General features: G+C 46.4%; 1 long non-coding RNA gene across 2 annotated transcripts in view; it reads right to left on the bottom strand.

Annotated features, from left to right (window-relative positions):
* LOC118290592 overlaps positions 1-16,737 on the bottom strand; it is a 53,436-nt gene that overhangs the window by 2,291 nt on the left and 34,408 nt on the right. The window lies entirely within an intron of this gene.

The following is a 16,737-nucleotide window of genomic DNA, read 5'->3' on the forward strand; positions in this document are numbered from 1 at the left end:
GGGTGCGGGGGTGTGTGTAGGTTGGTGGTGGGGGGGGTCTTCTCATGTTTGCATTCTGTCAAAGTGTTTGTGTTTGTGCTGAAAAATATTTTCGACTCTTATTTCTCCCAAACAGAGGAGAGCGTAATTAACATAAGCAGACTCTCCAAACGAAAACAAACAATTCAACTCATGAGTCACGAAAAAAACAAAAAGGAGAAAAAGTATGGAAGTGATCTGCGCCCACTCCGTCTCTCTTCGTCCCTGCCGTGCTTTTCTCGCTCCGTCTCGAGCGATTTCCCCGTTCACGCGCGTACTCGTGTGCGAGGACCCAGCTATTACCGTGAAGGATCGCTTTTTCCCACTTTTTAACATTGACAACACAGGAAAAACAGACACGGAGAAATACGCACGTGCAACTACGCACACAAAACGAGACCCCACCGCCCCCCCAAAAAAAAATAAAAAGAGAAACAGCTAAAACTAATAAATACTTTGAGTGAACAGAGTGAAACACAATCACAGCTGAATGAGAGCCATCACTGTGCGCCTGGCTGGGCCTGTGCCTCTCCGACTGGTCGAAGGCAGCCTTGCGAGAAGGTTAACCGGACGATATTTGTTGTTATTCCACCGTGGGCATCTGCTACATTGCTTACATTAGCAGTTACCGACTGCGCCAATATTAGTCATGGCCCCGGAGTTGTGTAATTCAGACTTACCAAAGCGTCCCATCCACCACCATGGTCTGTTTCCCCTCTAGCCGTGCCCTGATAGGGTAATGTGGGGTGTAATGACGGCCAATTAGGAGGGATCACGAAGCAGGACAGGCAAACAGAACCCAACAGACCAGGCCCGGAGGAGCTGCTCTGCGGCCCGCTCTGGCTGCCGCGAACTTCTTTCTCTCCGTGGCGCTGATCTGTTATCAGTATTGTATTTTTTAAGTGTGGGATTTCGTCTGACACCAACAGATTTGAGAATCAGTGTCCTTGAGAGAGAGAGAGAGAGAGAGAGAGAGAGAGAGAGAGAGAGAGAGAGAGAGAGAGAGAGAGAGAAAAAAGATCCTTGGATTTACAGTACGGCAGTTTGCTGGGCAGTGTCAAACAGTTGGACCACCCGGTGTCTAGCAGCACTGTGAGGCCATTGTGCAGCCATGCGGGCAGCGCCCCGATCCACAGCAGAGCTGATGGCCGATGTCTGAATGAGTGCAGTGTGCGGCGGGTGGAGATAACCTCCAGCACTCTGAGTCAGTAATTGGCCCTGATGAATTGAACGGCCTTTGGAGATTTGTTTCGGTGCAAATTGAATAACAGTTGTTTTCCTGCTGCAGATGTGTCTGATAACGATGCCGCACAGTGACCTGGACACACACACACACACACACACACACACACACACACACACACACACACACAAGACATCGTTGTGTATGTGTACTTGTGTATTTGTGTATATACTACGCCCCTTTCATATGCTACAGTATATACACAGAGTATTCCTTATGTTTTTGTGACTTTGGAATCACTACTCCCTCGTTATTTGGGGTCTCACAGATCCACATGTGAACTGCAAAATTGACCAATTATTACCTTGAAAAACGTTTAAAAAAGGTGTGTGGTGGTGGCCCTAAACTTTGCCACATACTGGGCAAAGTTAAAAAAATATTCAAACACCAATTAAGCATTGTAAGTACACCTAATAAGGAATAATTTGTCTATCATACCATATTCATTTCGGCTATGCTATGATGAAAAATTTAAATCCTTTTGTTTCCCCAAAAGCCATTTACAGAAAAAAACAATGCACAATATGTTATGTTATGGATGTTAATATATTGTACATATCTTTGGTTATGGCTGAAGTTATTTAGACCTTAGAGACATCGGTTTGTTGCTGTTTTGAATAAACTGTTGTCAAACTCCAATAACAGAAACCCAAATATAAAGAGTGTGCTAAAATAAGATCCATTATATTTCAATCGTGGTTTACAGCTGGCGTCTCGGACTGACTTCTGTTGCAGACTTGTCACCCGGTTTATTGGCAACTGACATCAAAAATTAGGGAAACGTCATAAACTATCTAGGTGATAAAAACAATGTGAAGTATGTTTTTTGAGCTCCTGCAACTCCTGGGGGAGTTTCGACGAAGCAAGCAGAGCGTTCGGAGTGAAACTGTGCCTCAAAAAGTTAAGTCCTACTTATTCTAACAGTCTCTTCTGTCTGCGTATGCAAACATGTCTTAAGTCTCTCCCAAAAACTGTGAACCACATACACCAAAATGTTAATTTGTGATGTTTATGACAATGATCTGCTCGAGCTGCAGAGAAAATATGTGACCGACAAAATTGTCCTCTTTATTTCTTTCGTTTCAAATCTGTATTGTGTTAACAATTCTCCAACAGAAATACCCACAACATAAATTTTTCTTTTTTTAAAAGTCACCCTGACAACCGTCTACCCAGTGTCAACACCTCATCTACACGAAATATAGAAGCGCCGTCACGAGTGCCTCTTGCCATTTTTTTTTTTTTTGCAGCTATGGGATTATTAACCCAGTCATGTGCACAATTCACATTGCAAACCGATCGCTGCCAATGAAAAACATATGACTTTTGTTTCATTTCGGGGGGCCGGTGGATATTCACTTTGAATCGGCATGAGATGGAGGAGATACAGAAATGCTTCAGATGTTTTACAGCCAGCTTTACCAGCAGTAAACTTCACCTCACTTCATATACAGTAGTGCTGATCAGTGTCTCATGGGCATCTGTATACAGTGTGGACAACACATAACGCGGGGTCCACACAGACAGCGCGAGGGGTGTTACTCATTACACGAAAAATAACATTTGGATAACGTGAATTCACCACTGAAAGGAACGAGTCGCTCTGGACACGAAGGCGCCAACTGTCGGACATAAAAAGTTGCACCGCGAGGACGAGGGCAATGCAACGAGATTGAGTTTGAACACATCGTGGATTTCAATTGACGGGTGCGTCACAATCTATGAAGTTAATTGCCGTTAATGATTTCAAATTGCACCGTCGTCGCCAATGTTACCAGGGGGGGAATATTCTTGTGACTTTAATGAAGTTAATATTTTGAGCTAATGTTTGATGGAAGACAGGCTGAACTGTGATCGTTTGTGTGACTACATAAGATTCAAATTAACCTGCAAGGATTAATGAGTTAGTTTCAGTATTTATTTTTTCTCTATGCTGTAATATATCTAGGCCTCAGAAATTCTGTGCAGTAATTTGATTAAGACAGGTCCTCGTTGTCAGGGTCAAGGCCCGGGTCATGTCAGGTCATGCTGCCAATTGTTCAATACGCTTCCACAAACCAGTTGACTCTCGGTAAGCCTGGTGTTTTGGGGGCCTCTAGAGGTCTTGAGTTGTTAACCCAACCCTGTGTGAGTGTGAGAACTGACCATCGGACCTGACACGTTGATTAACTGACCCTTTACTTGGCCCCTCCCCCGGGGCTGCGTCTGCAATTGCCCAGTCAAAGCCTTGTAACTGTAACTAGACGTGGCGGGTGCTGTCAAGCTTTGGATTCCTCCACATGTCGAAGCAGCCGCCTGCTGCAGTGAGAGCCTATAGAAAGTATTTGGAGTGTGGTGACATTTTTCGAAAAACCAGAAGCGCAAGATGAAAAGTATGCGGCGAGTGTGCTTATATCAAAATGTAAGCAGCAACCATGAGAAGCACCGCTGCCACTGCCACGGGACACTGCTGCCTCCGAGGCCAAAGGATATGATATACATATATATGATGATCCTAGATTTTTCCTTTATGAAGTAGTGTCACATCCACCAAAAACATTGGTTTGACCTCGTCATACAAACCTCCTCTCTTGTAAAATCAAATATTGTTTGAGGATGTGAACAATGAAACGGAGGCTATGGAGACTATGTAGTCAAACAGGTTTACATTAGATTTATCCTTATCATATCTGTTTGACTCATAAAATATACCAATTTACCCTTATGTTCTGCATATCAATAGGAGGAGCAATGACACTACAATACAAGAACCAGGCTGTTTCCTTATCAACATATCTATAACACGGATAAGTTGTTGGCAAATACGTAAAAAAAATTTGCCCGGGACATGCCGCTTCAGCTACGGTGACCAGACGTCCCCCGGAGTTTTGTCCGGAATAGTCCCAGGTTCTAGCTTGCTGTGCCAACAAATATAGGTAAAACTCTAAAATACCAACATTCACTAATAAACACTGTGCCACTTGTTATAAGTTATAAGCCAGTGTAAATAAATAATGCACCATGCATCCGATTTCAACACTGGTTGGGCTGTATGTGTGTCAATCAATCAATCAATCAATCAATCAATCAATGCCCACCCTAATGCAAACGCCTTGATGCGCGAATAAGTGCATACATGTGGATGAATCTATTCTGTATCAAAGGAAGGGACTTTTTAAACTGTTGAAAAAGTTATTGAGACTTTTGAGTCATAATCTGCATCATTTTTTTCCATTGCAGACTACATCATCAGCCATGCATGAACAGAAAGCTGTACTGCACAATGTTGCGTAGACTTTGTCAGCAAAAAATGACAAATCTGACTTTCCCTTCATCATGGGACCTCTTTCATCGGGAATTAGTCGACAAACGCGCATGCACATATCAACTATGCTCAGCTCTGCATGTGCACACGTAAGCGAACACACACGGCTGCTACACATGCACACTTCCACAAAATATGTCAAATCCTTTGCGATGCCGCCGCTGGGTCACAAAGCGAAGCGGGCGATTGACACCCTCCGGTTTCAACTTCTGCGACCCTTCCAGCCGCCTGTGAAGTAGGCACAGAGCAGCAGAGCGAGGCCCTTGGAAATATCTGCGGTCAGCTGCATGGGGAGGAGGGAGCGGAGGAGAGAAACTCGCTTTTAATAAACAAGATAATGGGTGCCATACGCCCCTTCTCACACCACCAGGGCCTGCAATCTCTCCAACTCTCTCCCCCTCTCTTCGCTTTTCCTCGCTCTCCCTTTGCGTCGCCCGCTCTATCGCACGTTTTCTGCACACACACACACACACACAAAAAGAAATATCATTCATTGTTTGAGAATGGGGAGAAATGCGCACAGAGAGTGTCGGAGAAAGAAAGCAAGGCTGGGGGGGAGGAGGGGCTGGGGGTTGATCTCCAAACCGACAATTAACTGGCGTCAGGATGTTTATGGGCATAGTTAGTTTAAGCGACCGGTCCTCAGTCACTTCAGCTGTGGCCTTAAACACTCATTCTCTTTAATACTGAAATTATGCAGAGAGAGAGAGAGAGTGAAGGAAAAAGAAAAAGGAGTGTTCATTTTCAGCCCTCGGCGGTCTCTTGTGTCGGGAGAAACATCTTTTCGAACCAAAATCAAAGGACGTCTTTTTTTTCTTCTTCTTTTTTTTTAACTCTCAGCATTTCAGCCCAGAAGTCATTCCCTGCAGCGTGAGGAGTCAACAGGTCCTTGAAAGCATTCTTTCCCTCCGAAACACTGGGACTGAGGTGCCTGACAATACCTTCCTATAACTGCCTCAGTCTGGTTCCAAGAAGTTTTGACACCGGTCTTGAGAGCGGTCCAAGAATCACACGGAGGTGAGGACGGACTGAGGGGGGCTGACATGTTGCGCACGAAAACTCCGGGGACGAGATTTTAACTGGAAAAAGACCAAGCATTCACAGACACACGAGCATGGAAAGTGCGTGCGTGCGTGTGTGTGTGTGTGTGTGTGTGTGTGTGCGTGTGCGTGTGCGTGTGCGTGTGTGCGTGTGCGCCTCAGGGCCCATCTCTGTGCTCGTGGCCAAGGAGAGATGGCAGAGCACCGGTTAACTGTAGACAGCCAGTTTGATATGCAGGAGACTCAGCCGTGGTTTCACGAGGGGGGCGGGCACTTACTGTAGAGAGGGTGTGTGTGTTTGTGTGTGTGTGTGTACGCTGAGATATGCAAAAAGATAATGTGGATCGAATGAGGTGAAACAAATCCTTCTCGAGCCTTGCCCTGATACAAATTATTCCGGATTTCACAATACTCCCAGAGCAGGGTGTGGGAAACCGAGAACGCGAAACGTGTCTTGCAGAGGGCTTGTTTTGTTTTTTTACACAGTTGGAAACTGATTTCCAACGTTTATTTCAGATATGTTCAGACGAGCACCAGCTCGGATGTCATGGACCGTCAGAGTGAGATGAGGTTAAAAAAAGAAAAGATTTGCGTCTCCTTTATTCGTCACTTTTACGTCTGCTTGCCTTTCTTCCGACTGACAAATTAGACCACAGTTCCCGGCAAAGTTGTTCAAACAAATTGTCCTGACCTCGTGGCCTTAGTTGTCGAGCTAACAAATTGCTTCGTGTCTGTTTGACTAATCCGCAAAAAAAAAAAAAAAAAGTGGCTGTACAGAATTTCATTAACAACTATTTTCATGTGAACTGCAGGGGATCAGATGAGCTGCCTTTTTAAAAGTGTTGCAGTCCTGAGGACATGGACAGAAAAACCCACAGAGTCAGTGAGCTACGTTGTGTTTCTACTCCAAAAACTAAATTAAATAAAATGAGGCAGCACACATCCTAAGTGCCCAGATACTTCCAGTTATGAGACGTCCATCTACCTCTTTGGGCACCATGATAGAAATTCTAACTTCTGCCTGGTGAGTAGAGAAACGCAGAGGATCAGTGCATTTGGATCCCTCCAGTGTCAGAGCCTGTCTCTCTCTATGAACACGTAATTTACATCCTAGGCAACAAAGTGGTTTTCACCGCAGAGTCATAGCTGTAAAACCACTGCTAACTGGTTGATGTGGATCCCAGCGTCTTGTGAAACGGAACGTCCCACGGGACCCCGTCCTGGCCATCACCCCTGCCGCACTGGGGACTTCTTTTTTTTTTTTTTATCAGCACGTCCTTTCTCCCCCCCCCCCCATCCCTTCTTCATTTTCATTGTCTTCCTCGCCCATCTCTGCGCTTCTCTTCCGGCGCTGCTAAGCCCCTCCGAGACCACCACCGGTGGTGTTGCGCCAAGTATTTTTGGCCCCGCACTGCTTACATGCAAAATGCAAATGATGGTGAAATGCGCTGCTCCGCGATCTAATTTGCTGCTAAAAACCACATTTTATGGTCGTATATCTTCTCCTGTCACCGTCGCTCGCTCTTTCAGACAGGGCTTTTCACTGACACATTTGCTATAGTGCCTCGCATTTCTGGCAAGGGAGCATCTGTTTTTTATTCAATTATATCACTTGACTTCAAATTGACATTTGGTAATGGATACAGTGCCGATATTAAAATGTACTCACCCTACCATATCTGCGTTGCTGCCTTTTTATGCGACTTCTCGGCTCAATTACATATAATCATGGGATGAGCACATGTCTTCCCAGGTATATCGCCTTCCATTTCAACACAGATGTATTGTTTTCAGCCAACATGGGGGCAGGGGATTCCCCCCCATTTATGCAGTATTAGTGCAGCCCCTTTGGCCAGACACTTGGCCGGCCCTCTCTCATCTGGCACGGCGCGGAGCCGGGCTTGCCAGGACATGCTGGAGAGCCAGGCTGTAGCCGCTCCGCTCGCAGGAATGTGTCAGTCATTCTTGCCAGTCCATCGCTGCTGATAATTCAAAATGACAATATAATGAAAGCGGCGAGGTAGAGAGCAATGTGGTACCGTGATGTGCTACTCTCACCCGCTCTTGTCTATCAGTGGAGTAGGCTTGGGGGGCGGGGGGGGGGGGGGGGTTGCGGCAGATGGTGCCAAGTAAAATGTACAAAAAAGAAGGTTTGTGAATGGGGGATAAGTATGAGCGGCCGTGCCAAATTGTTTGTGGATCCCAATGCTTTTGGACTTTCAACACGTTTGGCCTTGTTTGCGCAAACTCTCATGAGCTCCAGACAGGAGAGGGAGAGAAGCTGCTTCTTTGTGGCCCATTACTACACGATGTTTTGTCTCCAATTTTCCAAGATGGTCGCCCAGAAAATGACATCACACGCGCAAGTATATCCTCTGGGAAAGCGGAGAAGTTTCAACTTTTTCCCCCTGATTAATACATTTTCGCCGCATGAAATATTAATCAAGATGGATTGTTTAACACGGGGTGGGTGCAGTGGGGGGATTTGCATACTCAAGCCGCTTTTCAGCTCTCCCATTATTTCATCTCCGTAAAAATTCCACCTTGTGGCTTCTGTCAACCAGAGAATACCTCTGATGAAGGTGTCCTAGTCTGGCTCATTCTGCCGCCGTTGCCAGACAGATGTTGGCATTTGAGTCAGAAACCTTAAGGGACTGGCATGTTCCTCTGGGGGTGAAGGGGAGAGGGAAAATCATATTGACAAACATGCATGAGATTCAGCCTCCGTCAGACAACCTTTTCAGCAGAGGAAACTTTGAGTGAGTCGGACAGGACATGAATATTCTCTATTTTCCATCATTATTATTGCTTCACTCCGCCGACGCCCACATTTGACTGACAGACCGGTTGTAAAAAATATTAAAAACAGATCATTTACAGTTTTGCCGTCGCCTTTTTCACTTAACCAGGTGAGAGAGGAGAACAATTACAAACCTTTAGCCCGGCATCCCGTTCCAGCGTCCCAGTGAGGGTGTTGAGTCTAATCTGTGGGTAAGTGTGCCGATACTCTTTGCTTCCCCTGATGCCTCCCAGGGGACGTCCTGGCTCGACCGTCAGCTCAGGATTAATTAGAACCCCCCGCGTCCCCACAGACATATTAGCGAGCTCGGTCAAACACCAACCACATTAGCAACCAGAGGCTTATACCGTTCACTTCAACACATCAGCACATACCATAATTAATAACTTCCTCTCTACACGCTAACGCATCGCCAGTTATAATTTACCACACGTGACCCTAAAGACACAAAGAGCATGCTTTTTTTAAACTCAGCACGACTCAGAAAGTTATAGGAAATGTGCATTGTTCTAATGTCGGATTTACATTTGCACACTGACAGAAATGTAAGATTTATAGTGCAAAATGTCTGTACAAGAGCTTGACATTTGAAGAAAAGAATAGAAAAGAAAAGAATATGTTTAAAAAAAAAATCTAATTCAGTATTTACAAAAAAATAAACAATGAATTCACTTTCCCCCCGAGAAAATGCCATCTTCAGATTGCTTGTTATGCTTGACAAACACTCACAAACCACAAAGACGTTTAAATTAAGTTAAGATAACATAACGGAGCAAAAACAATAACTTCAAAGTGCTGAAATAAGTTTAACATGTTTGCTTGATCAATAATCTGATCCAATGAATTATCGAATAAATGTATTAATCAACGATTCTTCCTGCAAAAAGTAGAATAGAATACGACGAAGAATCAATGCTTTAGCCATGATATACATAGCTTGCTATTTGTGCGATTGCATTAAGAAGCAGTTTCATGGAATCATAATGAATAAAGCATGATTAGATCCTTTGAGGAACACCAGAATAGAGGAGGTGCTTTTTAAAGACAAAAGAATCGAATCTGCAAATATGTAAGAGAATAATCCACCGGAGAATACTGTATATTTATATATCTCAAATCCCCGATTTGCTATGCACACCCCAATTTTTCTCCCCGACTCTACCCCGCGCTTTTAAGAATATTACCCATGTCCCTTGGATAAAGTTTGCCTTTTCTTCAGTCCTGAGTCTCGGCGGCCCGACTAGACCTCCTGTCTTGACGGGCTGAGGGGGATCAGGGGCGGACTGGATTGCCTGGGGTTTGGCGAAAATGTCACCACCAGAGACGGAGCTGAGGTAGACGTGGGCTTGATCTGCCTGATCACTGAGTCACGCCGCGTCCACAGAAGGTTGGGAGCGAGGCAGATTTAGGGAGAAGAGCTGTACACACACACACACACACACACACACACACACACACGGTCAGAGACTGGCTCAGAGGATATCCCCGCTGTCCAACTAGGAGGCAAGAGAAGGACACGGAGCCCCGCATATATCCCAGGTTAGAGGACTTGACCGGCACCTTTGAAGTACACGGGAATAAATAAAGGCATCGAGAGGGGATATAAGGATCCCCTGAAATATTAATGTCTAAAATGTCATGAAAAAGCCACGGTATATCATTCAAAACACGACGGGCCTGTTAAGAGTCGGAGAGTGACATCCAGAGCCGGTGAGAGACTTGCCTCGTATAATGAATGAACATCGGGGGGGTTCCTGCATCCAATCTCTCCGTGGACTTGGATTTTTGCGAGCGAGCGTGTCAAGAGACTCTCAGTCTAGACGTACGGGGTTGGGGAGGGGGGGGGGGGGGGTCCAACAACATAGGCTTATCATCACAAAAAAACTTACTCGGCCCGATGTGTCGACGAGGCCGCGGCCATTGTTTTCCTGGTTGGAATACATGTTGATCCATTGCGAATACAGCACCAATCAGCCTTCAATTTTCTGATCACCTCCGCCTTTACAATTACGCCGAGCTCCAATTCAAATGCAATTTGTACAGCGACGGGCGCGGGCGTCAACATTGCTACATCTCTTTTGAGAGGGCTTAAGCTTCTTATATCAAAAAAGGTTTGTTTGTCCCCCCGGTCGCAAATCATTAAGTATTCATTTTTTTAAAAAATTTTTTTAGTTCAGTGGGTTACATGAAAATGTGTGACAAGCCTCCATCCCTCCTGTGTGGAGATTATGAGCCTGTGTTTGTGAGGGTCTTCTTACCCTAATGGGCTAGTAATTACAGTTTGTTTATGAGTTTATTGGTGCATACCGCCAGTACGCCAGCATGGGTTATGGGCAATGGCAGATAAGGATCATACATTTTTCTTTTTCTTTTTCCATTTCCTCCTTCTAAAGAGCGAGTTAGCTCACATTGTGAACTCCCACTGTGATCGTATTACAAGGCCCAATACTTTTGATCTATGCCGCCGTGGGTCCGGGGCATGAATCTAACTTGACTTTGCAACCTTGGGATGCACGAGCTATACCATTTCTCACTTTGATGTGGAGCCCAGAGCTGTGAGGAAAAAAAAAAGAAAAAGAAAACTAAACACAGGAACAGCTCATTATAGAAAAAAAGCCCAGATTGTCCAATTTACACTTCCATCATGTCCCCGCTGTAATGCTATTGTTCGTTTAACGCGGTCAGCACCTACCCGTGCGCTGTGAATTACTCACATCTACATTTAGTCTCCCCCCCTCCCGTGTTTACATCTCTCAGTGTTTTTGGGCCAAGTCTCGGAGCAGGGCCGGATGGCAGGTCACGATCCCGCAGCCGCCTCTGGGCTCGGAGGGTATTTTTCCGCGGCGTGTTTGTCAGCAGGCCAACAACAGCCGGCGGTCTCAGATCCTTGCCTTTTTTTTTCTTTTTCTTCGCGCGGACTCCTGGCGACCTGCTTGGCATATGCTCTGGGAACCCTTGACGCAAGGCCCGCTCGCCTCCATTTGTGTTTGTGCGGTCAAATTTAATCAAGATGGCATCTGTTGGTGTTTAATGTGAGTAATTGTCCTGTAAAGTATGCACACGCGTGTGTGTGTGTGTGTGTGTGTGTGTGTGTGTGTGTGTGTATGTGTGTGTGTATACAAAAGGGTGATGTGAGCATACACTGAGGGAGAGCATTTAGGAAAATTTCATTTCCCCCCCTATATCTATATATACATACATACTGGATAAATCTCACATTTACTATTGATGCATAATTTTGCCCCCATATGCTTTCACCACCTGTAATAGCAGTCCGAACTGCGTCGTTGTTGTTTTTTTTTTTACTGCCCTTATGACTTCTTGATATGAATGCCTCGCCTCTGTGATTGCGTGTTGTCCTGTGTCAAATCATGTGCCGGAGTAATAACTGCCTTGCGTGAATGTCCCTGTGACTGGCTGGCTGTGGAAAATGAATTTCCTCCTCGACAACAAATAGAAGCTCTAATCTAATCTGTCCCGCATCTTTCCACGGTGTTACGGAGACACGCGGACAAGCCGTATATGTGTGTGGTCGCATGCGTATTTCCGCGGGAGCGAGAGCAGAGACGGGGGCAGCGCAAGTGGCTGCATGACTTTTGAGTGTGCGTCTGCGTACAGTATGTGTGTTTGCATTAAGGTTTCGCCTAAGAGCCCATTGTCGACTTCAAAGAGACTCCTCCGAGGTTTTAATTATGCTACTGCTTAACTTGGCACCAGCGAAAGAGAGTGATCCTGGCTGAAGCCTGTAAATCTCTCAGCGCAGACGCATCCACGCCCTCCAAAGCCCTCGACTCCCCTGGACCTCCCAGACGCACCAAGGAGGAGGGCTCAGGTTGGCCCCAGCCACAGCCACCTCGCCCACAAACACAAAAACATAAACACATGGACACCGGTAAAGTGCTGAGCACACATGGACAAACAGCTGGCCTGAGCTGACGCAATCGGACTTGCCTTCAAACGCACACACACACACACACATTCATGCGCGCAAACATGCATGCACGTATGTGCATGCATGTTTCTTTTCTAGCTTCACAGGTACACAGAGCTTGGAGCGAAAATTCACAAGGCGCCTCACGCACCTTCAAGTTTCCCCCTTGAAGGAATAGTTTGACATTATGCAATTATTTCCTTTGTTTGCCGAAAGTAACACGGGAAGATTGATACCTGCCTAACAACCACCGTGTCACAGTGACAAGAGTTATGGAGGTCGCTGTCTTTGACTGAGAAATACGGTAGTGCAGAAAATATCGACCAAAGAAAAACAACTTCTCTTTGTTTTCTTAAATGGGATTTGACATGTCAATTATTGCGCTTTAGAGATTCTGAACGGCAGATTTTGATATCGTCAGACTAGTTGATCCAGCGTTTCCAGTCTTTCTGCTTCTGAGACATCCATGCTTGGAGTAAATGTTTCAATTTGAGAGGCAACGTCTCAACGTCTGCAGGGTTTCTGGGAAAAATATGGTCATTTACATACATTGCACTTGTGCATCTTGCGCCGTGGACAGCTTTTTGAGAAGTAAGTGTAACAGTGTTAATGCGCCCAAGACGTATTGGAGCAGACTGAAATGCAATTGTTTCGATTCACATTTGAGCCCTGTGTTAAAAGTTCTCTCCCTCTATCTCCGGGATTCTCAAAAAAACCTTACACCCCCCGAGTGTAACCAAACATTTCTAGGCTGTAAACGACCCTTATTACTTACCAAGCTCAACTGTGATCATTTCTTTCACTAAGCTCAAGTGCACAACTTAATCTCATTTTAGCATTTTTAGTCACCAAACAACCTCAGGGGCCTCACCACCACCCTGTTGGAATAGAGCACTCAGGACAACCAAGACTCATCGCAATCGCAGCTTGTGACGTGGCGAATGACGACTCATACAGCACACGTGGTTATGAGCAAACAAGAAGCTATGCAAAACGTGAACGAGTAAGTGGGGTCTGTTGTCCCAAGACCCGATGGCCTTGCTGGGGCCTGAGGGCATGAAGGCGTGCGCGCCCCTGACCTCACTTTCTGGAATGTCACCGGGAAATACAAAAGATAAAACTCAACCATCCAGCAGTCTAACAATGTGTGGAGGAATTGTTTATTTGTGCCCGTTTTTTTTCCGCTTCTTCGCTAAGAAATGACTTTCTTGGTGTCTTCCAGAGTGGCTGACATATAGTTAATGTAGTGTACAACCCACCCCCTCACCCCCTCTTTCCATTCCTCTGCACCATTGCATCTAAATCTGAAGTGGAATACCCAGAATTATCTCAAAGGCAAATGATGGTTGTTGGTAACAGACAATCTTCAAATGACTGTATCTTTCATCCGTGTACCCTTTTCCAGGGTAAAACAGAGGGAGTGAGGGACTTGAAAAGTGATACCTCTGCGTACCTGCTTGAAAGAGTTTTTCCTCTCAGCGAGGGATTAAGAGCAGAATGTGTTTTTTCCTTTTTCTTTTTTGTGTTATTCTTCGCCATCGCGCTCCACCCTCCTCATTAAAGACCATGCATATGCTCCCAGGAGGATCCTCCAACATTACAACTCTTCTCCACAGGTACAGCTCTCTGGGGTCCCTCACTTTTTTTCTCATCCCTTTCCCTCTCCTCCCCTTTCCCTCTTCTCTGCTCTCCCTCCATCTCCCCTCCTCATCTGTCTCCCGATTCCGTCGCCCCTTCTTTTCATGTACTTCCCATTCCCTACCCCCTCAGATTCTCTCTACTTCCTTCCCTCTACCTTTACCTTGCTACCTTTACTTTGGCGGCACACAATTCACTCCTTCTCCCTTCTCCCTCCTCCCCACCCTCCTTCCCTCTCACCTTCCATCTGCATATGCAAGTGCTTATTTTGAAGTCGTGGCCCACAACAGATATTCAATATTAATGAGGACCCTCATGAATTTTTGAGCTCTAATTAGACGGCTCTCGGTTCGTTAACTGAGAGGGTTTTGGTGCTCACTAGTGGTGATGGAGGGCTTGGTGGGGGGGGGGGGGGGGGGGGGGGGCTGGGAGGGAGAGGGACAGTCCCACCCTCATCTTCCACCTCTGCACTCCTACTCCCCTTCCTCCTTCTCCCCTTAGTGCCTGTAATGTCCCACAGTGGGGACAGTGATGGGGCGATGGGGTAATCAGCGGGCCTGGATCGGCGGGGCTCATTATAAGACAGCTGGCCATTAGTTTGCAGGCCGTGCGCATTGTATCATCTCTGCAAACGGCCTCCTGCTGGGACATTATTTAGCTATTCTATTTCATCGTCACTTCAAATGATGCAGTGGTCTTTTCAGGCGCAGGCAGACAGACGCAGGAGTGAAACGAGAAGGTGACACCTCCGCCCTTCTGTGACAAGAGGGACATTCCCTTTCACGGGGGCCGACCGATGGGTGTGCGCGGGACACACAATCCCAGCCCTCCGTGTCTTCACTCTCCTTCACCCTGCTGACCAAATATAGATTCAGATAGGGCCTTTGCGCGAGTGAACCTCTGTGTATTTTTTGTAACCCCCATTTCCTTTAAAGTTTTCCAGCACATTGGTTAGATGTCATCCCCGTGTTATCATCCACAATGGCACAGACATATGTCTTGCCCTTGCTCTGTCGCCCCCCATCACCACCACCCAAATCCCTGTACTCCCATCTCATGCTCCCACTATTTCCCGAGAAGCGTTCTCTCTGTGTCCTTTGGTTTCTGATTTCCAAAGGTGTGTCAGGAGCAGCAGATACCACAGGCATCCGTGCCTTGCCATCCACTCCGCCTCCCCACCACCACCCATCCGACACCCTCTCCGCACCCACCCCACCCTACCCCTGCCTCCTTGTGCATATGCAGAGGAAGGAAGCATCTCCACTGTGGCAGCAGCAAAACACCACACTACAAAAGAGATGCGCACCTCTGACAGTAACCATCAAGAAGGGCGTTGACAGAATAAGGGCGGGAGATGATGATCTGAGAGGCAGGGATGTGCAGAAGAAGAAGAGAAGAGAAAGGGCTGTCTTTCCGCCGTCTCCCTTTTTTCATACCTTTTTTTATTTTCCCAGGACTCATCAAGCCCCACTTGACACATGTCTGACTGGGGTGGCGTTAATCTCCCCAGAGGGTGGGGTCCCCTTTTCTCCCCTGCATGCCACTCCTTCACAGAGCCCTTTCCTTTCCCCCCCGTCAATTTACATTTCAAAACAGGCGATGAGCCGATCAAAGACGGTCACTAACGATGAGGCCTTTCATCAGCGGATGGCGTGGTATGCCGAGATAGTATACGGCGAGGTTTCATTGATCATAAGCAGGTGGGTGTGCTGTTTGGCTCTGGCTTGTGTGCTGCCGGGCTCCTGTCATTGTTTTATCCCAAGTTTGTCTCTGGGGGCAAGACGTCGCTGGCGGGGGATGTGCCTCGCGAGTCTCGCAGGAGAATGTCTTTGTCATCCCGAAGCCTTACATGCCAATGAATTAATCACAAGCGCTGCACGACCTGCAGTCGCACGGAATCCGTATCAAATCGGAAAACATTGTTTCTCAGAGAACTCTTGGTGGATCTTATTCCTCGGCCATGATCAATCACTCAATTACAGACGATGAGTCTCACTTTCAGTTCAGGTCAGGTCAACTCATGACGCACAAATGGAGGACAATTCAAAGGAGGAAAAAAAATGATTTGACCTCTGATGACTTACTCACCCACGCAGCACACATGGAACCCCTCAGCAACACAAGGCGTTTATCAGGAACATGATTTCGGCTACACAGCAAATACAGAAAAACTGCCAAATGCATCATAGAAAATTCCTCAAATCCTAAGAAAACTTGATATGTAATTGATCCCTCCGATCAAACTTATTAATTAATCAGTTTTGGAAGAGAAGGGGGATTTTTTTTTTTTCCCAAGGCTGACTCTCTTTATATTTTTTGCCAAGTGAGGATGGACAAGTTGGCGGAACATTTTCGTCCCGGTTTGTGGTAAACGCTGGGCTTACACAAAATTACAACTTTTGAGTGACTCAAAGGACCGAACACTGCTATGAATACTGAGTCAGACCCTTAATCTTAGGATCATCCCCCCAGGGTGGGAGATTATATTAGCAGAGCCATTCATCTCCGATAATTTGGTAATGTAGATAGTAGATTAGCTCTATTCCCTCTTGTCTGCCAACACCTGGGGCATAGCTCATATTCAATACCTCCTTGTTCTCCAACTGTATTCTTACGGCTGTAGGTGGCCTGGCCTCCCCACCACGCTCATTTGACTCCAAATTACTGAGCTCTCCGAGGAGACGGTTCCGCGGCAGCTGACCGGAGGACCGCCCCTCCCGCCCGCTTCACAGACACTGACAAGTCTGCAGAGGCTCTCTCCAA

The sequence above is a fragment of the Scophthalmus maximus genome, chromosome 18 (assembly GCF_022379125.1).
Source record: "Scophthalmus maximus strain ysfricsl-2021 chromosome 18, ASM2237912v1, whole genome shotgun sequence".
NCBI lineage: Eukaryota > Metazoa > Chordata > Actinopteri > Pleuronectiformes > Scophthalmidae > Scophthalmus > Scophthalmus maximus.